Raw genomic sequence first — 27,155 nt, 5'->3', positions numbered from 1 at the left:
CAAACAGTTTATGGATGGAGCAATGCAAGTCTTGACGCATTATTGAAGTAAGCATTCTAACTTACAAATTTGAATTAGTGGTTTAAGGTTTAGGATTTAAGACTAATTATAATTGATGATATTGGATGCAAGCTATTATCAAACATGCTTCCGAAGGGAAATAGACTACCCACCTCAAGAGACATAGCGAGGCGCTATGTGACATCTCTTGGAGGATTGGATTATGATCGCATACATGCATGCGTCAATGATTGCATTCTCTTTCGTGGGATGCATAAGGAGGCTCGACATTGTCCCACTTGTGGTGAAGCAAGGTATAGAACAGATATGAAGAGTTTTGATGTACCTCGTAAAGTCTTGCGACACTTTCCTATAATTTCTCGCATCAAACACATGTTCAAGTGCAAATCCATAGCAGAGCTCATGTCATGGCATTCCTCGCAGCGATCGGATGATGGCATGTGGAGAATTCCCGCAGACACTCCTGCTTGGAAGCATATTGAAGATGAGTGGTTTGTACATAGGATGTCATCAACCTCTTCAAGCAGTTTTGGGAAAGATGAGACAATGCGTCATCGTAACCGCGATGTGTGGTTGGGACAACGGATCAAATGTATGTGTAATCGATGTCAAGGATGCATTGTACGAGCATGTCGAATTACCTTGAATCACATCTCCATGTATGGAGAATGGAATCAAACAGGTTTAGAGGTGAGTAGATGTAAATTGATGGTATTCAAATGACTCATGGTATCCAAATTAAATTAATAGAGTTGTAATATATAAACTCTAATTGAAGCAGGATGCAGTACCACACCCTAACATGGTGCCCTACGCGCGATGAGAGCACGCAAAGCGTCGACGAGATGATGCTGGAGCTTCGGGATCTATTGTTAGAGATGAGTGGGAAAGGGATGACAATAGCCCTGCACCCCACGAAGTTGTGGAAGAGGAAGTGCTTGATGATATGGTGCGGAATCTTTTTAAGGATGATCCCAAAGGTATGGACGACGATGATATGGAACAAGAGCATCTTTACAAGGCTTCATCGACACCGGTGTTTGAAGGGTGCACATTCTCTGTTTTACTTGCTTCACTTGAACTACTCAATATACAAACAGTTTATGGATGGAGCAATGCAAGTCTTGACGCATTATTGAAGTAAGCATTCTAACTTACAAATTTGAATTAGTGGTTTAAGGTTTAGGATTTAAGACTAATTATAATTGATGATATTGGATGCAGGCTATTATCAAACATGCTTCCAAAGGGAAATAGACTACCCACCTCAAGAGACATAGCGAGGCGCTATGTGACATCTCTTGGAGGATTGGATTATGATCGCATACATGCATGCATCAATGATTGCATTCTCTTTCGTGGGATGCATAAGGAGGCTCGACATTGTCCCACTTGTGGTGAAGCAAGGTATAGAACAGATATGAAGAGTTTTGATGTACCTCGTAAAGTCTTGCGACACTTTCCTATAATTTCTCGCATCAAACACATGTTCAAGTGCAAATCCATAGCAGAGCTCATGTCATGGCATTCCTCACATCGATCGGATGATGGCATGTGGAGAATTCCCGCAGACACTCCTGCTTGGAAGCATATTGAAGATGAGTGGTTTGTACATAGGATGTCATCAACCTCTTCAAGCAGTTTTGGGAAAGATGAGACAATGCGTCATCGTAATCGCGATGTGTGGTTGGGACAACGGATCAAATGTATGTGTAATCGATGTCAAGGATGCATTGTACGAGCACGTCGAATTACCTTGAATCACATCTCCATGTATGGAGAATGGAATCAAACAGGTTTAGAGGTGAGTAGATGTATATTGATGGTATTCAAATGACTCATGGTATCCAAATTAAATTAATACAGTTGTAATATATAAACTCTAATTGAAGCAGGATGTAGTACCACACCCTAACATGGTGTCCTACGCGCGACGAGAGCACGCAAAGCGTCGACGAGATGATGCTGGAGCTTCGGGATCTATTGTCAGAGATGAGTGGGAAAGGGATTACAATAGCCCTGCACCCCACGAAGTTGTGGAAGAGGAAGTGCTTGATGATATGATGCAGAATCTTTTTAAGGATGATCCCAAAGGTATGGACGACGATGATATGGAACAAGAGCATCTTTACAAGGCTTCATCGACACCGGTGTTTGAAGGGTGCACATTCTCTGTTTTACGTGCTTCACTTGAACTACTCAATATACAAACAGTTTATGGATGGAGCAATGCAAGTCTTGACGCATTATTGAAGTAAGCATTCTAACTTACAAATTTGAATTAGTGGTTTAAGGTTTAGGATTTAAGACTAATTATAATTGATGATATTGGATGCAGGCTAATATCAAACATGCTTCCAAAGGGAAATAGACTACCCACCTCAAGAGACATAGCGAGGCGCTATGTGACATCTCTTGGAGGATTGGATTATGATCGCATACATGCATGCATCAATGATTGCATTCTCTTTCGTGGGATGCATAAGGAGGCTCGACATTGTCCCACTTGTGGTGAAGCAAGGTATAGAACAGATATGAAGAGTTTTGATGTACCTCGTAAAGTCTTGCGACACTTTCCTATAATTTCTCGCATCAAACACATGTTCAAGTGCAAATCCATAGCAGAGCTCATGTCATGGCATTCCTCACATCGATCGGATGATGGCATGTGGAGAATTCCCGGAGACACTCCTGCTTGGAAGCATATTGAAGATGAGTGGTTTGTACATAGGATGTCATCAACCTCTTCAAGCAGTTTTGGGAAAGATGAGACAATGCGTCATCGTAATCGCGATGTGTGGTTGGGACAACGGATCAAATGTATGTGTAATCGATGTCAAGGATGCATTGTACGAGCACGTCGAATTACCTTGAATGACATCTCCATGTATGGAGAATGGAATCAAACAGGTTTAGAGGTGAGTAGATGTAAATTGATGGTATTCAAATGACTCATGGTATCCAAATTAAATTAATAGAGTTGTAATATATAAACTCTAATTTAAGCAGGATGTAGTACCACACCCTAACATGGTGTCCTACGTGCGACGAGAGCACGCAAAGCGTCGACGAGATGATGCTGGAGCTTCGGGATCTATTGTCAGAGATGAGTGGGAAAGGGATGACAATAGCCCTGCACTCCACGAAGTTGTGGAAGAGGAAGTGCTTGATGATATGGTGCGGAATCTTTTTAAGGATGATCCCAAAGGTATGGACGACGATGATATGGAACAAGAGCATCTTTACAAGGCTTCATCGACACCGGTGTTTGAAGGGTGCACATTCTCTGTTTTACGTGCTTCACTTGAACTACTCAATATACAAACAGTTTATGGATGGAGCAATGCAAGTCTTGACGCATTATTGAAGTAAGCATTCTAACTTACAAATTTGAATTAGTGGTTTAAGGTTTAGGATTTAAGACTAATTATAATTGATGATATTGCATGCAGGCTATTATCAAACATGCTTCCGAAGGGAAATAGACTACCCACCTCAAGAGACATAGCGAGGCGCTATGTGACATCTCTTGGAGGATTGGATTATGATCGCATACATGCATGCGTCAATGATTGCATTCTCTTTCGTGGGATGCATAAGGAGGCTCGACATTGTCCCACTTGTGGTGAAGCAAGGTATAGAACAGATATGAAGAGTTTTGATGTACCTCGTAAAGTCTTGCGACACTTTCCTATAATTTCTCGCATCAAACACATGTTCAAGTGCAAATCCATAGCAGAGCTCATGTCATGGCATTCCTCGCAGCGATCGGATGATGGCATGTGGAGAATTCCCGCAGACACTCCTGCTTGGAAGCATATTGAAGATGAGTGGTTTGTACATAGGATGTCATCAACCTCTTCAAGCAGTTCTAGGAAAGATGAGACAATGCGTCATCGTAATCGCGATGTGTGGTTGGGACAACGAATCAAATGTATGTGTAATCGATGTCAAGGATGCATTGTACGAGCACGTCGAATTACCTTGAATTACATCTCCATGTATGGAGAATGGAATCAAACAGGTTTAGAGGTGAGTAGATGTAAATTGATGGTATTCAAATGACTCATGGTATCCAAATTAAATTAATAGAGTTGTAATATATAAACTATAATTGAAGCAAGATGCAGTACCACACCCTAACATGGTGCCCTACGCGCGACGAGAGCACGCAAAGCATCGACGAGATGATGCTGGAGCTTCGGGATCTATTGTTAGAGATGAGTGGGAAAGGGATGACAATAGCCCTGCACCCCACGAAGTTGTGGAAGAGGAAGTGCTTGATGATATGGTGCGGAATCTTTTTAAGGATGATCCCAAAGGTATGGACGACGATGATATGGAACAAGAGCATCTTTACAAGGCTTCATCGACACCGGTGTTTTAAGGGTGCACATTCTCTGTTTTACGTGCTTCACTTGAACTACTCAATATACAAACAGTTTATGGATGGAGCAATGCAAGTCTTGAGGCATTATTGAAGTAAGCATTCTAACTTACAAATTTGAATTAGTGGTTTAAGGTTTAGGATTTAAGATTAATTATAATTGATGATATTGGATGCAGGCTATTATCAAACATGCTTTCAAAGGGAAATAGACTACCCACCTCAAGAGACATAGCGAGGCGCTATGTGACATCTCTTGGAGGATTGGATTATGATCGCATACATGCATGCGTCAATGATTGCATTCTCTTTCGTGGGACGCATAAGGAGGCTCGACATTGTCCCACTTGTGGTGAAGCAAGGTATAGAACAGATATGAAGAGTTTTGATGTACCTCGTAAAGTCTTGCGACACTTTCCTATAATTTCTCGCATCAAACACATGTTCAAGTGCAAATCCATAGCAGAGCTCATGTCATGGCATTCCTCACATCGATCGGATGATGGCATGTGGAGAATTCCCGCAGACACTCCTGCTTGGAAGCATATTGAAGATGAGTGGTTCGTACATAGGATGTCATCAACCTCTTCAAGCAGTTCTGGGAAAGATGAGACAATGTGTCATCGTAATCGCGATGTGTGGTTGGGACAACGGATCAAATGTATGTGTAATCGATGTCAAGGATGCATTGTACGAGCACGTCGAATTACCTTGAATTACATCTCCATGTATGGAGAATGGAATCAAACAGGTTTAGAGGTGAGTAGATGTAAATTGATGGTATTCAAATGACTCATGGTATCCAAATTAAATTAATAGAGTTGTAATATATAAACTCTAATTGAAGCAGGATGCAGTACCACACCCTAACATGGTGCCCTACGCGCGATGAGAGCCTCTTCAAAGCGTCGACGAGATGATGCTGGAGCTTCGGGATCTATTGTTAGAGATGAGTGGGAAAGGGATGACAATAGCCCTGCACCCCACGAAGCTGTGGAAGAGGAAGTGCTTGATGATATGGTGCGGAATCTTTTTAAGGATGATCCCAAAGGTATGGACGACGATGATATGGAACAAGAGCATCTTTACAAGGCTTCATCGACACCGGTGTTTGTAGGGTGCACATTCTCTATTTTACGTGCTTCACTTGAACTACTCAATATACAAACAGTTTATGGATGGAGCAATGCAAGTCTTGACGCATTATTGAAGTAAGCATTTTAACTTAGAAATTTGAATTAGTGGTTTAAGGTTTAGGATTTAAGACTAATTATAATTGATGATATTGGATGCAGGCTATTATCAAACATGCTTCCAAAGGGAAATAGACTACCCACCTCAAGAGACATAGCGAGGCGCTATGTGACATCTCTTGGAGGATTGGATTATGATCGCATACATGCATGCATCAATGATTGCATTCTCTTTCGTGGGATGCATAAGGAGGCTCGACATTGTCCCACTTGTGGTGAAGCAAGGTATAGAACAGATATGAAGAGTTTTGATGTACCTCGTAAAGTCTTGCGACACTTTCCTATAATTTCTCGCATCAAACACATGTTCAAGTGCAAATCCATAGCAGAGCTCATGTCATGGCATTCCTCACATCGATCGGATGATGGCATGTGGAGAATTCCCGCAGACACTCCTGCTTGGAAGCATATTGAAGATGAGTGGTTTGTACATAGGATGTCATCAACCTCTTCAAGCAGTTTTGGGAAAGATGAGACAATGCGTCATCGTAATCGCGATGTGTGGTTGGGACAACGGATCAAATGTATGTGTAATCGATGTCAAGGACGCATTGTACGAGCACGTCGAATTACCTTGAATCACATCTCCATGTATGGAGAATGGAATCAAACAGGTTTAGAGGTGAGTAGATGTATATTGATGGTATTCAAATGACTCATGGTATCCAAATTAAATTAATACAGTTGTAATATATAAACTCTAATTGAAGCAGGATGTAGTACCACACCCTAACATGGTGTCCTACGCGCGACGAGAGCACGCAAAGCGTCGACGAGATGATGCTGGAGCTTCGGGATCTATTGTCAGAGATGAGTGGGAAAGGGATTACAATAGCCCTGCACCCCACGAAGTTGTGGAAGAGGAAGTGCTTGATGATATGATGCAGAATCTTTTTAAGGATGATCCCAAAGGTATGGACGACGATGATATGGAACAAGAGCATCTTTACAAGGCTTCATCGACACCGGTGTTTGAAGGGTGCACATTCTCTGTTTTACGTGCTTCACTTGAACTACTCAATATACAAACAGTTTATGGATGGAGCAATGCAAGTCTTGACGCATTATTGAAGTAAGCATTCTAACTTACAAATTTGAATTAGTGGTTTAAGGTTTAGGATTTAAGACTAATTATAATTGATGATATTGGATGCAGGCTAATATCAAACATGCTTCCAAAGGGAAATAGACTACCCACCTCAAGAGACATAGCGAGGCGCTATGTGACATCTCTTGGAGGATTGGATTATGATCGCATACATGCATGCATCAATGATTGCATTCTCTTTCGTGGGATGCATAAGGAGGCTCGACATTGTCCCACTTGTGGTGAAGCAAGGTATAGAACAGATATGAAGAGTTTTGATGTACCTCGTAAAGTCTTGCGACACTTTCCTATAATTTCTCGCATCAAACACATGTTCAAGTGCAAATCCATAGCAGAGCTCATGTCATGGCATTCCTCACATCGATCGGATGATGGCATGTGGAGAATTCCCGGAGACACTCCTGCTTGGAAGCATATTGAAGATGAGTGGTTTGTACATAGGATGTCATCAACCTCTTCAAGCAGTTTTGGGAAAGATGAGACAATGCGTCATCGTAATCGCGATGTGTGGTTGGGACAACGGATCAAATGTATGTGTAATCGATGTCAAGGATGCATTGTACGAGCACGTCGAATTACCTTGAATGACATCTCCATGTATGGAGAATGGAATCAAACAGGTTTAGAGGTGAGTAGATGTAAATTGATGGTATTCAAATGACTCATGGTATCCAAATTAAATTAATAGAGTTGTAATATATAAACTCTAATTTAAGCAGGATGTAGTACCACACCCTAACATGGTGTCCTACGTGCGACGAGAGCACGCAAAGCGTCGACGAGATGATGCTGGAGCTTCGGGATCTATTGTCAGAGATGAGTGGGAAAGGGATGACAATAGCCCTGCACTCCACGAAGTTGTGGAAGAGGAAGTGCTTGATGATATGGTGCGGAATCTTTTTAAGGATGATCCCAAAGGTATGGACGACGATGATATGGAACAAGAGCATCTTTACAAGGCTTCATCGACACCGGTGTTTGAAGGGTGCACATTCTCTGTTTTACGTGCTTCACTTGAACTACTCAATATACAAACAGTTTATGGATGGAGCAATGCAAGTCTTGACGCATTATTGAAGTAAGCATTCTAACTTACAAATTTGAATTAGTGGTTTAAGGTTTAGGATTTAAGACTAATTATAATTGATGATATTGCATGCAGGCTATTATCAAACATGCTTCCGAAGGGAAATAGACTACCCACCTCAAGAGACATAGCGAGGCGCTATGTGACATCTCTTGGAGGATTGGATTATGATCGCATACATGCATGCGTCAATGATTGCATTCTCTTTCGTGGGATGCATAAGGAGGCTCGACATTGTCCCACTTGTGGTGAAGCAAGGTATAGAACAGATATGAAGAGTTTTGATGTACCTCGTAAAGTCTTGCGACACTTTCCTATAATTTCTCGCATCAAACACATGTTCAAGTGCAAATCCATAGCAGAGCTCATGTCATGGCATTCCTCGCAGCGATCGGATGATGGCATGTGGAGAATTCCCGCAGACACTCCTGCTTGGAAGCATATTGAAGATGAGTGGTTTGTACATAGGATGTCATCAACCTCTTCAAGCAGTTCTAGGAAAGATGAGACAATGCGTCATCGTAATCGCGATGTGTGGTTGGGACAACGAATCAAATGTATGTGTAATCGATGTCAAGGATGCATTGTACGAGCACGTCGAATTACCTTGAATTACATCTCCATGTATGGAGAATGGAATCAAACAGGTTTAGAGGTGAGTAGATGTAAATTGATGGTATTCAAATGACTCATGGTATCCAAATTAAATTAATAGAGTTGTAATATATAAACTCTAATTGAAGCAAGATGCAGTACCACACCCTAACATGGTGCCCTACGCGCGACGAGAGCACGCAAAGCATCGACGAGATGATGCTGGAGCTTCGGGATCTATTGTTAGAGATGAGTGGGAAAGGGATGACAATAGCCCTGCACCCCACGAAGTTGTGGAAGAGGAAGTGCTTGATGATATGGTGCGGAATCTTTTTAAGGATGATCCCAAAGGTATGGACGACGATGATATGGAACAAGAGCATCTTTACAAGGCTTCATCGACACCGGTGTTTTAAGGGTGCACATTCTCTGTTTTACGTGCTTCACTTGAACTACTCAATATACAAACAGTTTATGGATGGAGCAATGCAAGTCTTGAGGCATTATTGAAGTAAGCATTCTAACTTACAAATTTGAATTAGTGGTTTAAGGTTTAGGATTTAAGATTAATTATAATTGATGATATTGGATGCAGGCTATTATCAAACATGCTTTCAAAGGGAAATAGACTACCCACCTCAAGAGACATAGCGAGGCGCTATGTGACATCTCTTGGAGGATTGGATTATGATCGCATACATGCATGCGTCAATGATTGCATTCTCTTTCGTGGGACGCATAAGGAGGCTCGACATTGTCCCACTTGTGGTGAAGCAAGGTATAGAACAGATATGAAGAGTTTTGATGTACCTCGTAAAGTCTTGCGACACTTTCCTATAATTTCTCGCATCAAACACATGTTCAAGTGCAAATCCATAGCAGAGCTCATGTCATGGCATTCCTCACATCGATCGGATGATGGCATGTGGAGAATTCCCGCAGACACTCCTGCTTGGAAGCATATTGAAGATGAGTGGTTCGTACATAGGATGTCATCAACCTCTTCAAGCAGTTCTGGGAAAGATGAGACAATGTGTCATCGTAATCGCGATGTGTGGTTGGGACAACGGATCAAATGTATGTGTAATCGATGTCAAGGATGCATTGTACGAGCACGTCGAATTACCTTGAATTACATCTCCATGTATGGAGAATGGAATCAAACAGGTTTAGAGGTGAGTAGATGTAAATTGATGGTATTCAAATGACTCATGGTATCCAAATTAAATTAATAGAGTTGTAATATATAAACTCTAATTGAAGCAGGATGCAGTACCACACCCTAACATGGTGCCCTACGCGCGATGAGAGCCTCTTCAAAGCGTCGACGAGATGATGCTGGAGCTTCGGGATCTATTGTTAGAGATGAGTGGGAAAGGGATGACAATAGCCCTGCACCCCACGAAGCTGTGGAAGAGGAAGTGCTTGATGATATGGTGCGGAATCTTTTTAAGGATGATCCCAAAGGTATGGACGACGATGATATGGAACAAGAGCATCTTTACAAGGCTTCATCGACACCGGTGTTTGTAGGGTGCACATTCTCTATTTTACGTGCTTCACTTGAACTACTCAATATACAAACAGTTTATGGATGGAGCAATGCAAGTCTTGACGCATTATTGAAGTAAGCATTTTAACTTAGAAATTTGAATTAGTGGTTTAAGGTTTAGGATTTAAGACTAATTATAATTGATGATATTGGATGCAGGCTATTATCAAACATGCTTCCAAAGGGAAATAGACTACCCACCTCAAGAGACATAGCGAGGCGCTATGTGACATCTCTTGGAGGATTGGATTATGATCGCATACATGCATGCATCAATGATTGCATTCTCTTTCGTGGGATGCATAAGGAGGCTCGACATTGTCCCACTTGTGGTGAAGCAAGGTATAGAACACATATGAAGAGTTTTGATGTTCCTCGTAAAGTCTTGCCACACTTTCCTATAATTTCTCGCATCAAACACATGTTCAAGTGCAAATCCATAGTAGAGCTCATGTCATGGCATTCCTCACATCGATCGGATGATGGCATGTGGAGAATTCCCGCAGACACTCCTGCTTGGAAGCATATTGAAGATGAGTGGTTTGTACATAGGATGTCATCAACCTCTTCAAGCAGTTTTGGGAAAGATGAGACAATGCGTCATCGTAATCGCGATGTGTGGTTGGGACAACGGATCAAATGTATGTGTAATCGATGTCAAGGATGCATTGTACGAGCACGTCGAATTACCTTGAATCACATCTCCATGTATGGAGAATGGAATCAAACAGGTTTAGAGGTGAGTAGATGTAAATTGATGGTATTCAAATGACTCATGGTATCCAAATTAAATTAATAGAGTTGTAATATATAAACTCTAACTGAAGCAGGATGCAGTACCACACCCTAACATGGTGCCCTACGCGCGATGAGAGCCTCTTCAAAGCGTCGACGAGATGATGCTGGAGCTTCGGGATCTATTGTTAGAGATGAGTGGGAAAGGGATGACAATAGCCCTGCACCCCACGAAGTTGTGGAAGAGGAAGTGCTTGATGATATGGTGCGGAATCTTTTTAAGGATGATCCCAAAGGTATGGACGACGATGATATGGAACAAGAGCATCTTTACAAGGCTTCATCGACACCGGTGTTTGTAGGGTGCACATTCTCTATTTTACGTGCTTCACTTGAACTACTCAATATACAAACAGTTTATGGATGGAGCAATGCAAGTCTTGACGCATTATTGAAGTAAGCATTTTAACTTACAAATTTGAATTAGTGGTTTAAGGTTTAGGATTTAAGACTAATTATAATTGATGATATTGGATGCAGGCTATTATCAAACATGCTTCCAAAGGGAAATAGACTACCCACCTCAAGAGACATAGCGAGGCGCTATGTGACATCTCTTGGAGGATTGGATTATGATCGCATACATGCATGCATCAATGATTGCATTCTCTTTCGTGGGATGCATAAGGAGGCTCGACATTGTCCCACTTGTGGTGAAGCAAGGTATAGAACAGATATGAAGAGTTTTGATGTACCTCGTAAAGTCTTGCCACACTTTCCTATAATTTCTCGCATCAAACACATGTTCAAGTGCAAATCCATAGCAGAGCTCATGTCATGGCATTCCTCACATCGATCGGATGATGGCATGTGGAGAATTCCCGCAGACACTCCTGCTTGGAAGCATATTGAAGATGAGTGGTTTGTACATAGGATGTCATCAACCTCTTCAAGCAGTTTTGGGAAAGATGAGACAATGCGTCATCGTAACCGCGATGTGTGGTTGGGACAACGGATCAAATGTATGTGTAATCGATGTCAAGGATGCATTGTACGAGCACGTCGAATTACCTTGAATTACATCTCCATGTATGGAGAATGGAATCAAACAGGTTTAGAGGTGAGTAGATGTAAATTGATGGTATTCAAATGACTCATGGTATCCAAATTAAATTAATAGAGTTGTAATATATAAACTCTAATTGAAGCAAGATGCAGTACCACACCCTAACATGGTGCCCTACGCGCGACGAGAGCACGCAAAGCATCGACGAGATGATGCTGGAGCTTCGGGATCTATTGTTAGAGATGAGTGGGAAAGGGATGACAATAGCCCTGCACCCCACGAAGTTGTGGAAGAGGAAGTGCTTGATGATATGGTGCGGAATCTTTTTAAGGATGATCCCAAAGGTATGGACGACGATGATATGGAACAAGAGCATCTTTACAAGGCTTCATCGACACCGGTGTTTTAAGGGTGCACATTCTCTGTTTTACGTGCTTCACTTGAACTACTCAATATACAAACAGTTTATGGATGGAGCAATGCAAGTCTTGAGGCATTATTGAAGTAAGCATTCTAACTTACAAATTTGAATTAGTGGTTTAAGGTTTAGGATTTAAGATTAATTATAATTGATGATATTGGATGCAGGCTATTATCAAACATGCTTTCAAAGGGAAATAGACTACCCACCTCAAGAGACATAGCGAGGCGCTATGTGACATCTCTTGGAGGATTGGATTATGATCGCATACATGCATGCGTCAATGATTGCATTCTCTTTCGTGGGACGCATAAGGAGGCTCGACATTGTCCCACTTGTGGTGAAGCAAGGTATAGAACAGATATGAAGAGTTTTGATGTACCTCGTAAAGTCTTGCGACACTTTCTTATAATTTCTCGCATCAAACACATGTTCAAGTGCAAATCCATAGCAGAGCTCATGTCATGGCATTCCTCACATCGATCGGATGATGGCATGTGGAGAATTCCCGCAGACACTCCTGCTTGGAAGCATATTGAAGATGAGTGGTTTGTACATAGGATGTCATCAACCTCTTCAAGCAGTTCTGGGAAAGATGAGACAATGCGTCATCGTAATCGCGATGTGTGGTTGGGACAACGGATCAAATGTATGTGTAATCGATGTCAAGGATGCATTGTACGAGCACGTCGAATTACCTTGAATCACATCTCCATGTATGGAGAATGGAATCAAACAGGTTTAGAGGTGAGTAGATGTAAATTGATGGTATTCAAATGACTCATGGTATCCAAATTAAATTAATAGAGTTGTAATATATAAACTCTAACTGAAGCAGGATGCAGTACCACACCCTAACATGGTGCCCTACGCGCGATGAGAGCCTCTTCAAAGCGTCGACGAGATGATGCTGGAGCTTCGGGATCTATTGTTAGAGATGAGTGGGAAAGGGATGACAATAGCCCTGCACCCCACGAAGTTGTGGAAGAGGAAGTGCTTGATGATATGGTGCGGAATCTTTTTAAGGATGATCCCAAAGGTATGGACGACGATGATATGGAACAAGAGCATCTTTACAAGGCTTCATCGACACCGGTGTTTGTAGGGTGCACATTCTCTATTTTACGTGCTTCACTTGAACTACTCAATATACAAACAGTTTATGGATGGAGCAATGCAAGTCTTGACGCATTATTGAAGTAAGCATTTTAACTTACAAATTTGAATTAGTGGTTTAAGGTTTAGGATTTAAGACTAATTATAATTGATGATATTGGATGCAGGCTATTATCAAACATGCTTCCAAAGGGAAATAGACTACCCACCTCAAGAGACATAGCGAGGCGCTATGTGACATCTCTTGGAGGATTGGATTATGATCGCATACATGCATGCATCAATGATTGCATTCTCTTTCGTGGGATGCATAAGGAGGCTCGACATTGTCCCACTTGTGGTGAAGCAAGGTATAGAACAGATATGAAGAGTTTTGATGTACCTCGTAAAGTCTTGCCACACTTTCCTATAATTTCTCGCATCAAACACATGTTCAAGTGCAAATCCATAGCAGAGCTCATGTCATGGCATTCCTCACATCGATCGGATGATGGCATGTGGAGAATTCCCGCAGACACTCCTGCTTGGAAGCATATTGAAGATGAGTGGTTTGTACATAGGATGTCATCAACCTCTTCAAGCAGTTTTGGGAAAGATGAGACAATGCGTCATCGTAATCGCGATGTGTGGTTGGGACAACGGATCAAATGTATGTGTAATCGATGTCAAGGATGCATTGTACGAGCACGTCGAATTACCTTGAATCACATCTCCATGTATGGAGAATGGAATCAAACAGGTTTAGAGGTGAGTAGATGTAAATTGATGGTATTCAAATGACTCATGGTATCTAAATTAAATTAATAGAGTTGTAATATATAAACTCTAACTGAAGCAGGATGTAGTACCACACCCTAACATGGTGTCCTACGCGCGACGAGAGCACGCAAAGCGTCGACGAGACGATGCTGGAGCTTTGGGATCTATTGTCAGAGATGAGTGGGAAAGGGATGACAATAGCCCTGCACCCCACGAAGTTGTGGAAGAGGAAGTGCTTGATGATATGGTGCGGAATCTTTTTAAGGATGATCCCAAAGGTATGGACGACGATGATATGGAACAAGAGCATCTTTACAAGGCTTCATCGACACCGGTGTTTGAAGGGTGCACATTCTCTGTTTTACGTGCTTCACTTGAACTACTCAATATACAAACAGTTTATGGATGGAGCAATGCAAGTCTTGACGCATTATTGAAGTAAGCATTCTAACTTACAAATTTGAATTAGTGGTTTAAGGTTTAGGATTTAAGACTAATTATAATTGATGATATTGGATGCAGGCTATTATCAAACATGCTTTCAAAGGGAAATAGACTACCCACCTCAAGAGACATAGCGAGGCGCTATGTGACATCTCTTGGAGGATTGGATTATGATCGCATACATGCATGCGTCAATGATTGCATTCTCTTTCGTGGGACGCATAAGGAGGCTCGACATTGTCCCACTTGTGGTGAAGCAAGGTATAGAACAGATATGAAGAGTTTTGATGTACCTCGTAAAGTCTTGCGACACTTTCCTATAATTTCTCGCATCAAACACATGTTCAAGTGCAAATCCATAGCAGAGCTCATGTCATGGCATTCCTCACATCGATCGGATGATGGCATGTGGAGAATTCCCGCAGACACTCCTGCTTGGAAGCATATTGAAGATGAGTGGTTCGTACATAGGATGTCATCAACCTCTTCAAGCAGTTCTGGGAAAGATGAGACAATGCGTCATCGTAATCGCGATGTGTGGTTGGGACAACGGATCAAATGTATGTGTAATCGATGTCAAGGATGCATTGTACGATCACGTCGAATTACCTTGAATTACATCTCCATGTATGGAGAATGGAATCAAACAGGTTTAGAGGTGAGTAGATGTAAATTGATGGTATTCAAATGACTCATGGTATCCAAATTAAATTAATAGAGTTGTAATATATAAACTCTAATTGAAGCAGGATGCAGTACCACACCCTAACATGGTGCCCTACGCGCGATGAGAGCACGCAAAGCGTCGGACGAGATGATGCTGGAGCTTCGGGATCTATTGTTAGAGATGAGTGGGAAAGGGATGACAATAGCCCTGCACCCCACGAAGTTGTGGAAGAGGAAGTGCTTGATGATATGGTGCGGAATCTTTTTAAGGATGATCCCAAAGGTATGGACGACGATGATATGGAACAAGAGCATCTTTACAAGGCTTCATTGACACCGGTGTTTGAAGGGTGCACATTCTCTGTTTTACGTGCTTCACTTGAACTACTCAATATACAAACAGTTTATGGATGGAGCAATGCAAGTCTTGACGCATTATTGAAGTAAGCATTCTAACTTAAAAATTTGAATTAGTGGTTTAAGGTTTAGGATTTAAGACTAATTATAATTGATGATATTGGATGCAGGCTATTATCAAACATGCTTCCAAAGGGAAATAGACTACCCACCTCAAGAGACATAGCGAGGCGCTATGTGACATCTCTTGGAGGGATGGATTATGATCGCATACATGCATGAATCAATGATTGCATTCTCTTTCGTGGGATGCATAAGGAGGCTCGACATTGTCCCACTTGTGGTGAAGCAAGGTATAGAACAGATATGAAGAGTTTTGATGTACCTCGTAAAGTCTTGCGACACTTTCCTATAATTTCTCGCATCAAACACATGTTCAAGTGCAAATCCATAGCAGAGCTCATGTCATGGCATTCCTCACATCGATCGGATGATGGCATGTGGAGAACCCCCCCAGACACTCCTGCTTGGAAGCATATTGAAGATGAGTGGTTCGTACATAGGATGTCATCAACCTCTTCAAGCAGTTTTGGGAAAGATGAGACAATGCGTCATCGTAATCGCGATGTGTGGTTGGGACAACGCATCAAATGTATGTGTAATCGATGTCAAGGATGCATTGTACGAGCACGTCGAATTACCTTGAATCACATCTCCATGTATAGAGAATGGAATCAAACAGGTTTAGAGGTGAGTAGATGTAAATTGATGGTATTCAAATGACTCATGGTATCCAAATTAAATTAATAGAGTTGTAATATATAAACTCTAATTGAAGCAGGATGCAGTACCACACCCTAACATGGTGTCCTACGCGCGACGAGAGCACGCAAAGCGTCGACGAGATGATGCTGGAGCTTCGGGATCTATTGTCACAGATGAGTGGGAAAGGGATGACAATAGCCCTGCACCAGATGTCAAGGATGCATTGTACGAGCACGTCGAATTACCTTGAATTACATCTCCATGTATGGAGAATGGAATCAAACAGGTTTAGAGGTGAGTAGATGTAAATTGATGGTATTCAAATGACTCATGGTATCCAAATTAAATTAATAGAGTTGTAATATATAAACTCTAATTGAAGCAGGATGCAGTACCACACCCTAACATGGTGCCCTACGCGCGACGAGAGCACGCAAAGCGTCGACGAGATGATGCTGGAGCTTCGGGATCTATTGTCAGAGATGAGTGGGAAAGGGATGACAATAGCCCTGCACCCCACGAAGTTGTGGAAGAGGAAGTGCTTGATGATATGGTGCAGAATCTTTTTAAGGATGATCCCAAAGGTATGGACGACGATGATATGGAACAAGAGTATCTTTACAAGGCTTCATCGACACCGGTGTTTGAAGGGTGCACATTCTCTGTTTTACGTGCTTCACTTGAACTACTCAATATACAAACAGTTTATGGATGGAGCAATGCAAGTCTTGACGCATTATTGAAGTAAGCATTCTAACTTACAAATTTGAATTAGTGGTTTAAGGTTTAGGATTTAAGACTAATTATAATTGATGATATTGGATGCAGGCTATTATCAAACATGCTTTCAAAGGGAAATAGACTACCCACCTCAAGAGACATAGCGAGGCGCTATGTGACATCTCTTGGAGGATTGGATTATGATCGCATACATGCATGCGTCAATGATTGCATTCTCTTTCGTGGGACGCATAAGGAGGCTCGACATTGTCCCACTTGTGGTGAAGCAAGGTATAGAACAGATATGAAGAGTTTTGATGTACCTCGTAAAGTCTTGCGACACTTTCCTATAATTTCTCGCATCAAACACATGTTCAAGTGCAAATCCATAGCAGAGCTCATGTCATGGCATTCCTCACATCGATCGGATGATGGCATGTGGAGAATTCCCGCAGACACTCCTGCTTGGAAGCATATTGAAGATGAGTGGTTCGTACATAGGATGTCATCAACCTCTTCAAGCAGTTCTGGGAAAGATGAGACAATGCGTCATCGTAATCGCGATGTGTGGTTGGGACAACGGATCAAATGTATGTGTAATCGATGTCAAGGATGCATTGTACGATCACGTCGAATTACCTTGAATTACATCTCCATGTATGGAGAATGGAATCAAACAGGTTTAGAGGTGAGTAGACGTAAATTGATGGTATTCAAATGACTCATGGTATCCAAATTAAATTAATAGAGTTGTAATATATAAACTCTAATTGAAGCAGGATGCAGTACCACACCCTAACATGGTGCCCTACGCGCGATGAGAGCACGCAAAGCGTCGGACGAGATGATGCTGGAGCTTCGGGATCTATTGTTAGAGATGAGTGGGAAAGGGATGACAATAGCCCTGCACCCCACGAAGTTGTGGAAGAGGAAGTGCTTGATGATATGGTGCGGAATCTTTTTAAGGATGATCCCAAAGGTATGGACGACGATGATATGGAACAAGAGCATCTTTACAAGGCTTCATTGACACCGGTGTTTGAAGGGTGCACATTCTCTGTTTTACGTGCTTCACTTGAACTACTCAATATACAAACAGTTTATGGATGGAGCAATGCAAGTCTTGACGCATTATTGAAGTAAGCATTCTAACTTAAAAATTTGAATTAGTGGTTTAAGGTTTAGGATTTAAGACTAATTATAATTGATGATATTGGATGCAGGCTATTATCAAACATGCTTCCAAAGGGAAATAGACTACCCACCTCAAGAGACATAGCGAGGCGCTATGTGACATCTCTTGGAGGGATGGATTATGATCGCATACATGCATGAATCAATGATTGCATTCTCTTTCGTGGGATGCATAAGGAGGCTCGACATTGTCCCACTTGTGGTGAAGCAAGGTATAGAACAGATATGAAGAGTTTTGATGTACCTCGTAAAGTCTTGCGACACTTTCCTATAATTTCTCGCATCAAACACATGTTCAAGTGCAAATCCATAGCAGAGCTCATGTCATGGCATTCCTCACATCGATCGGATGATGGCATGTGGAGAACCCCCCCAGACACTCCTGCTTGGAAGCATATTGAAGATGAGTGGTTCGTACATAGGATGTCATCAACCTCTTCAAGCAGTTTTGGGAAAGATGAGACAATGCGTCATCGTAATCGCGATGTGTGGTTGGGACAACGCATCAAATGTATGTGTAATCGATGTCAAGGATGCATTGTACGAGCACGTCGAATTACCTTGAATCACATCTCCATGTATGGAGAATGGAATTGTAAGATCCCTGTTCCCACCGAGCAACGGATTCGGGGTATTGGCAGCGGAAGTAGCGCTTCTCGCGTGGGACAGGGGTCCCACACTCGGGGCCTCGCCCACGGATATCCGGATAAGAGACTAATCCGTCGGTTGTTCCAAAACCGAACCCGGAAAAACTTCCTTTACCGGAAAGCACGGGCGATTCCACCAGGATAACTTTTACTCTAACGTAGTCAAGATCATTTCTGATCGAGATGGTCCGATTACATCTATAAGATACTTAGTCAGTTCAAGGAAGAAACTTGCACTTGGATCATTGGGATCAACGCTTTTTTCCCCATTCAAGAGGCACAGCCGTTGATTCCTATCCATAGAACAGTTACTGTCCGGGATTTATTTATTTATTTATTTTTCCTATCGTAAAAACAAAAGTTTGAGTCTCGGTTTACGGATCCATCAGTCCAGCCTAACCCCATCCGATCCCATGGGTTAGCCAACCGCCCAACCACTGTAGTGATGGGATCCAATTAAAAATTTGGTTAGGTTTTGTCCCGGGTACCAAGGAAAAGAGTTCCAAGGCCCCCTAGCCGGATGTTCATGCAAAATAAAACTAGTCACACCACTCACACACCCAATATGAAATTGCCTTTTTCAACCAGATTCAACCAGTTTAAAACAATCCTTTAATAAAACCATAGTATCATTGATCACCATCTTCCAATTTATCCAATTGATTCTTAATTTCCCATCATTCCTTCATCAGAGTATCTATGGCATCATTGGCAACTAGAACGCTCAGGAGCCGTTTCGATAGTTCCTAGCCCATAATACTTGGCAATATAATCACTTAACAAGATGGACTCTCGTTGAAGATCAGCAAGATCAACCAACAGATCCATATAAGGAGCCATGGACTCATCCATTGAAGACCAGCAAGGTCAATCAACCAGATCCATGCTCGATTTCAGAAAACAACTCCAACTCTGTTCCAATATCTTTCTCGACGCACGCGTGGGTATCCTAGGCGACCCAGAGCCCGAGCACCGTATGGTCAGCACCCTCTAGGATCCTTCGCAGGTAACCTAGCGCTTCACGCATAGGCCGCTTCCTTGGCCCCTCATCCACCGTACCGGAAGCTCACCATTTTAATCGCACCGAGGCTGGTCAAGACCTCGGCCGACCTTGCTACGCGAGACGTCCTTCATTGACTCCCCGTCAGCAGTTGCAACTTTCTCATCACGACCTTAATCACAAGATGGCCAAAATGCTCCCCCCAGCATTCTTGACATAAAACAATCATTTACAAACAGCATTTACAAACAGCATTTACAAACAGTTTACAATACAATTTCTATTTTAACTTTCATTTTTCCACATTATCCCTCATCAATCTACATTACTTATTCCATATTCCATTTATATGTATACTCATCCCATCACATCATTTCTATCTCATCACTTCAGATTCCCTCACATCACATATCGTATATTCACATCCATACATCTACATCTATATGCGTACATTCACATCTACATGCATACATCTACATCTCTATGCATACATCTACATCCACATTCACATTCACTTCCATACATCTACATCTATATGCATACATCTACCTCCACATTCACATCCACATCTATACATCTACATCTACATGCATACATCTACATGCATACATCCACCTCTACATCCACATCTACATCTATACACCTACATCTACATGCATACATCCACATCTCCATTCGTATCTACATCTACATCTATACATCTACATCTACATCTACATGCATCCATCTACCTCCACTTCCACATCTACATCTATACATCTACATCTACATGTATACATCCACATCTCCATTCACATCTACATCTATACATCTACATCTACATGCATCCATCCACCTCCACTTCCACATCTACATCTATACATCTACATCTACATGCATCCATCCACCTCCACTTCCACATCTACATCTATACATCTACATCTACATGTATACATCCACATCTCCATTCGTATCTACATCTATACATCTACATCTACATGCATCCATCCACCTCCACTTCCACATCTACATCTATACATCTACATCTACATGTATACATCCACATCTCCATTCGTATCTACATCTATACATCTACATCTACATGCATCCATCCACCTCCACATCCACATCTACATCTACATGTATACATCCATCTCTACATCCACATCTACATCTATACACCTACATCTACATGCATACATCCACATCTCCATGCATACATCCACCTCCACATTCACACTCACATCCATACCTCTACATCTACATGCAAACATCCATATCTCCATGCATAATAATATTCTTTTAATTAATCTAGGATGATAGTTCCTAGAATATGGTAGGAAGTCCTCTTTTTATGCTTTGAATGAATTTATTTTATGTGTAATTTCTATAAAAATTTTGCCATAGCTCCGCTACTATGACTGATAAATCTCAATTTTTTTTCTAAGGGATAAAGCTCATTATTAAAGAAATAATTAGAATGGTCTCTAATTGGATCATCAATCCATAATGGTCTCTAATTGGATCATTAAGAAAACAATTAGAATGGTCTCTAATTGGGTCATCAATCCATAATGGATTGAATCATCAATGTGCATAAACTAAAAGCATAGCAAAAAGCCATTAATTTGGCCTCAAGCATAGCTTAATCTTGGATTAAGGAAAAGCTTTATGAAAAGCTTCATTTGGATTGAGAATGGGTCATGAGTATGACCATTTCTTGAGTGAGAGAGAGAAATTACATAAAAACCATTAGAATTTAAATATAAATGGAAATTAACTTCTATAGCATTTATTAAATTATATAACTCTTCACTACTATTCACCAATTAACTTCAATAACATTTAAAAAACCATACCAATTAAACTTCTCAAGCTTGAGAGGGGTTGAGAAGAGAGAATCATTGAGAAATCATAGAAAAGATCGAAATTCAATATACTTATCTTATGATTTGCTTGATTCTTTATTCACGGTAGAGGCCCCCAACCAATCAATTGGTTTAGTATGTTGATGGAGCCACCAATGGAGATTGAAGAAAGAGAGAGGTATCAAAAAACTAGTGAATTATTAAAGAATTCACAGTTCTTGGCTTAGGTAGAGTAGAGTAACAAGGCATAAGACACTATATATTTTAGCTTAGGTGGAGTAGAGTAACAAAGCATAAGACTCTATCTAATTTGGCTTAGGTGGAGTAGAGTAACAAAGCATAAGAGACTATATATTTTGGCTTAGGTGGAGTAGAGTAACAAAGCATAAGACTCTATCTAATTTGGCTTAGGTGGAGTAGAGTAACAAAGCATAAGAGACTATATATTTTGGCTTAGGTGGAGTAGAGTAACAAAGCATAAGAGACTATATATTTTGGCTTAGGTGGAGTAGAGTAACAAGCATAAGAGACTATATATTTTGGCTTAGGTGGAGTAGAGTAACAAGCATAAGAGACTATATATTTTGGCTTAGGTGGAGTAGAGTAACAAGCATAAGAGACTATATATTTTGGCTTAGGTGGAGTAGAGTAACAAGCATAAGAGACTATGTTTTTTTCAACAAGGGGAGGCTTCTATTTATAGGAAAATTTGAGCTCCTAACCAAACAAACTGATTCTAGAATTTTCTAAGTCAGTTTGGTCACTTTTTGACCATTTTTAGGTCAGTTAAGCTAACTTTCTGGAACTAGACTTGAATGAGGAGAGAGGAGAGATGAAATATCTCAATTTTTATGAGTTTAAAACTCATTCAAGCATGTGAAATATGCACCTCCTTTAAAGAATTCCCCTTCCTTACATATGTGTCAAAATTGTATTGCTCATAGTTTTTTTACTAATAAACCTTGTACATTTTCAACTCTTCATCTTATGTGAAATATGCACCTCCTTTAAAGAACTCCTCTTCCTTACATATGTGTCATAGTTTTTTTACTAATAAGCCTTGTACATTTTCAACTCTTCATCTTATGTGAAATATGCACCTCCTTTAAAGAACTCCCCTTCCTTACATATGTGTTTATTTACTAATAAACCTTGTACATTTTCAACTCTTCATCTTATGTGAAATATGCACCTCCTTTAAAGAACTCCTCTTCCTTACATATGAGTTTATTTACTAATAAACCTTGTACATTTTCAACTCTTCATCTTATGTGAGCATTTACTCATTTTTGGGTATCTTCTTTTACAATTTGGATTTATCTCCTCCCTACACATGGATTGATGCTATTGGCCCATAGAAACCTTAATTGGACCATAGTCTAAAGATTTCTGAAAATCTAGGCCCTTAGACTAAGGTTCTTTATACCTATTTCCAATTAATTCCAATTGCACATTGGAAATTTCTTTTTGAATTTCTGTTTCAGGGGAACTTATTTTAATAAGATGAGTTATTTTTCTATCCAAAAATATTCATAATCTGAATATTCTCTCTCTAGAATATTTTCTCTCTCTAGGTTAAAACAGTTAGAAACAAGGTCTTTATATTTCTGAAGAGGGATTGATTACGGGGGAAGATACTAGACATCAAAAAGGGGGTTGGGGGAGGAATCTTACAGGAATCAAACAGGTTTAGAGGTGAGTAGATGTAAATTGATGGTATTCAAATGACTCATGGTATCCAAATTAAATTAATAGAGTTGTAATATATAAACTCTAATTGAAGCAGGATGCAGTACCACACCCTAACATGGTGTCCTACGCGCGACGAGAGCACGCAAAGCGTCGACGAGATGATGCTGGAGCTTCGGGATCTATTGTCACAGATGAGTGGGAAAGGGATGACAATAGCCCTGCACCAGATGTCAAGGATGCATTGTACGAGCACGTCGAATTACCTTGAATTACATCTCCATGTATGGAGAATGGAATCAAACAGGTTTAGAGGTGAGTAGATGTAAATTGATGGTATTCAAATGACTCATGGTATCCAAATTAAATTAATAGAGTTGTAATATATAAACTCTAATTGAAGCAGGATGCAGTACCACACCCTAACATGGTGCCCTACGCGCGACGAGAGCACGCAAAGCGTCGACGAGATGATGCTGGAGCTTCGGGATCTATTGTCAGAGATGAGTGGGAAAGGGATGACAATAGCCCTGCACCCCACGAAGTTGTGGAAGAGGAAGTGCTTGATGATATGGTGCGGAATCTTTTTAAGGATGATCCCAAAGGTATGGACGACGATGATATGGAACAAGAGCATCTTTACAAGGCTTCATCGACACCGGTGTTTGAAGGGTGCACATTCTCTGTTTTACGTGCTTCACTTGAACTACTCAATATACAAACAGTTTATGGATGGAGCAATGCAAGTCTTGACGCATTATTGAAGTAAGCATTCTAACTTACAAATTTGAATTAGTGGTTTAAGGTTTAGGATTTAAGACTAATTATAATTGATGATATTGGATGCAGGCTATTATCAAACATGCTTTCAAAGGGAAATAGACTACCCACCTCAAGAGACATAGCGAGGCGCTATGTGACATCTCTTGGAGGATTGGATTATGATCGCATACATGCATGCGTCAATGATTGCATTCTCTTTCGTGGGACGCATAAGGAGGCTCGACATTGTCCCACTTGTGGTGAAGCAAGGTATAGAACAGATATGAAGAGTTTTGATGTACCTCGTAAAGTCTTGCGACACTTTCCTATAATTTCTCGCATCAAACACATGTTCAAGTGCAAATCCATAGCAGAGCTCATGTCATGGCATTCCTCACATCGATCGGATGATGGCATGTGGAGAATTCCCGCAGACACTCCTGCTTGGAAGCATATTGAAGATGAGTGGTTCGTACATAGGATGTCATCAACCTCTTCAAGCAGTTCTGGGAAAGATGAGACAATGCGTCATCGTAACCGCGATGTGTGGTTGGGACAACGGATCAAATGTATGTGTAATCGATGTCAAGGATGCATTGTACGAGCACGTCGAATTACCTTGAATCACATCTCCATGTATGGAGAATGGAATCAAACAGGTTTAGAGGTGAGTAGATGTAAATTGATGGTATTCAAATGACTCATGGTATCCAAATTAAATTAATAGAGTTGTAATATATAAACTCTAATTGAAGCAGGATGCAGTACCACACCCTAACATGGTGTCCTACGCGCGACGAGAGCACGCAAAGCGTCGACGAGATGATGCTGGAGCTTCGGGATCTATTGTCAGAGATGAGTGGGAAAGGGATGACAATAGCCCTGCACCCCACGAAGTTGTGGAAGAGGAAGTGCTTGATGATATGGTGCGGAATCTTTTTAAGGATGATCCCAAAGGTATGGACGACGATGATATGGAACAAGAGCATCTTTACAAGGCTTCATCGACACCGGTGTTTGAAGGGTGCACATTCTCTGTTTTACGTGCTTCACTTGAACTACTCAATATACAAACAGTTTATGGATGGAGCAATGCAAGTCTTGACGCATTATTGAGGTAAGCATTCTAACTTACAAATTTGAATTAGTGGTTTAAGCTTTAGGATTTAAGACTAATTATAATTGATGATATTGGATGCAGGCTATTATCAAACATGCTTCCAAAGGGAAATAGACTACCCACCTCAAGAGACATAGCGAGGCGCTATGTGACATCTCTTGGAGGATTGGATTATGATTGCATACATGCATGCATCAATGATTGCATTCTCTTTCGTGGGATGCATAAGGAGGCTCGACATTGTCCCACTTGTGGTGAAGCAAGGTATAGAACAGATATGAAGAGTTTTGATGTACCTCGTAAAGTCTTGTGACACTTTCCTATAATTTCTCGCATCAAACACATGTTCAAGTGCAAATCCATAGCAGAGCTCATGTCATGGCATTCCTCACATCGATCGGATGATGGCATGTGGAGAATTCCCGCAGACACTCCTGCTTGGAAGCATATTGAAGATGAGTGGTTCGTACATAGGATGTCATCAACCTCTTCAAGTAGTTTTGGGAAAGATGAGACAATGCGTCATCGTAACCGCGATGTGTGGTTGGGACAACGGATCAAATGTATGTGTAATCGATGTCAAGGATGCATTGTACGAGCACGTGGAATTACCTTGAATCACATCTCCATGTATGGAGAATGGAATCAAACAGGTTTAGAGGTGAGTAGATGTAAATTGATGGTATTCAAATGACTCATGGTATCCAAATTAAATTAATAGAGTTGTAATATATAAACTCTAATTGAAGCAGGATGCAGAACCACACCCTAACATGGTGTCCTACGCGCGACGAGAGCACGCAAAGCGTCGACGAGATGATGCTGGAGCTTCGGGATCTATTGTTAGAGATGAGTGGGAAAGGGATGACAATAGCCCTGCATTCCATGAAGTTGTGGAAGAGGAAGTGCTTGATGATATGGTGCGGAATCTGTTTAAGGATGATCCCAAAGGTATGGACGACGATGATATGGAACAAGAGCATCTTTACAAGGCTTCATCGACACCGGTGTTTGAAGGGTGCACATTCTCTGTTTTACGTGCTTCACTTGAACTACTCAATATACAAACAGTTTATGGATGGAGCAATGCAAGTCTTGACGCATTATTGAAGTAAGCATTCTAACTTACAAATTTGAATTAGTGGTTTAAGCTTTAGGATTTAAGACTAATTATAATTGATGATATTGGATGCAGGCTATTATAAAACATGCTTCCAAAGGGAAATAGACTACCCACCGCAAGAGACATAGCGAGGCGCTATGTGACATCTCTTGGAGGATTGGATTATGATCGCATACATGCATGCATCAATGATTGCATTCTCTTTCGTGGGATGCATAAGGAGGCTCGACATTGTCCCACTTGTGGTGAAGCAAGGTATAGAACAGATATGAAGAGTTTTGATGTACCTCGTAAAGTCTTGCGACACTTTCCTATAATTTCTCGCATCAAACACATGTTCAAGTGCAAATCCATAGCAGAGCTCATGTCATGGCATTCCTCACATCGATCGGATGATGGCATGTGGAGAATTCCCACAGACACTCCTGCTTGGAAGCATATTGAAGATGAGTGGTTTGTACATAGGATGTCATCAACCTCTTCAAGCAGTTCTGGGAAAGATGAGACAATGCGTCATCGTAATCGCGATGTGTGGTTGGGACAACGGATCAAATGTATGTGTAATCAATGTCAAGGATGCATTGTACGAGCACGTCGAATTACCTTAAATCACATTTCCATGTATGGAGAATGGAATCAAACAGGTTTAGAGGTGAGTAGATGTAAATTGATGGTATTCAAATGACTCATGGTATCCAAATTAAATTAATAGAGTTGTAATA

This window comes from Cibotium barometz, chromosome 3 (genome assembly GCF_041138505.1).
Source record: "Cibotium barometz isolate CiBa-2024 chromosome 3, ASM4113850v1, whole genome shotgun sequence".
Lineage (NCBI taxonomy): Eukaryota > Viridiplantae > Streptophyta > Polypodiopsida > Cyatheales > Cibotiaceae > Cibotium > Cibotium barometz.
Note: the sequence above shows the minus strand (reverse complement) of the source record.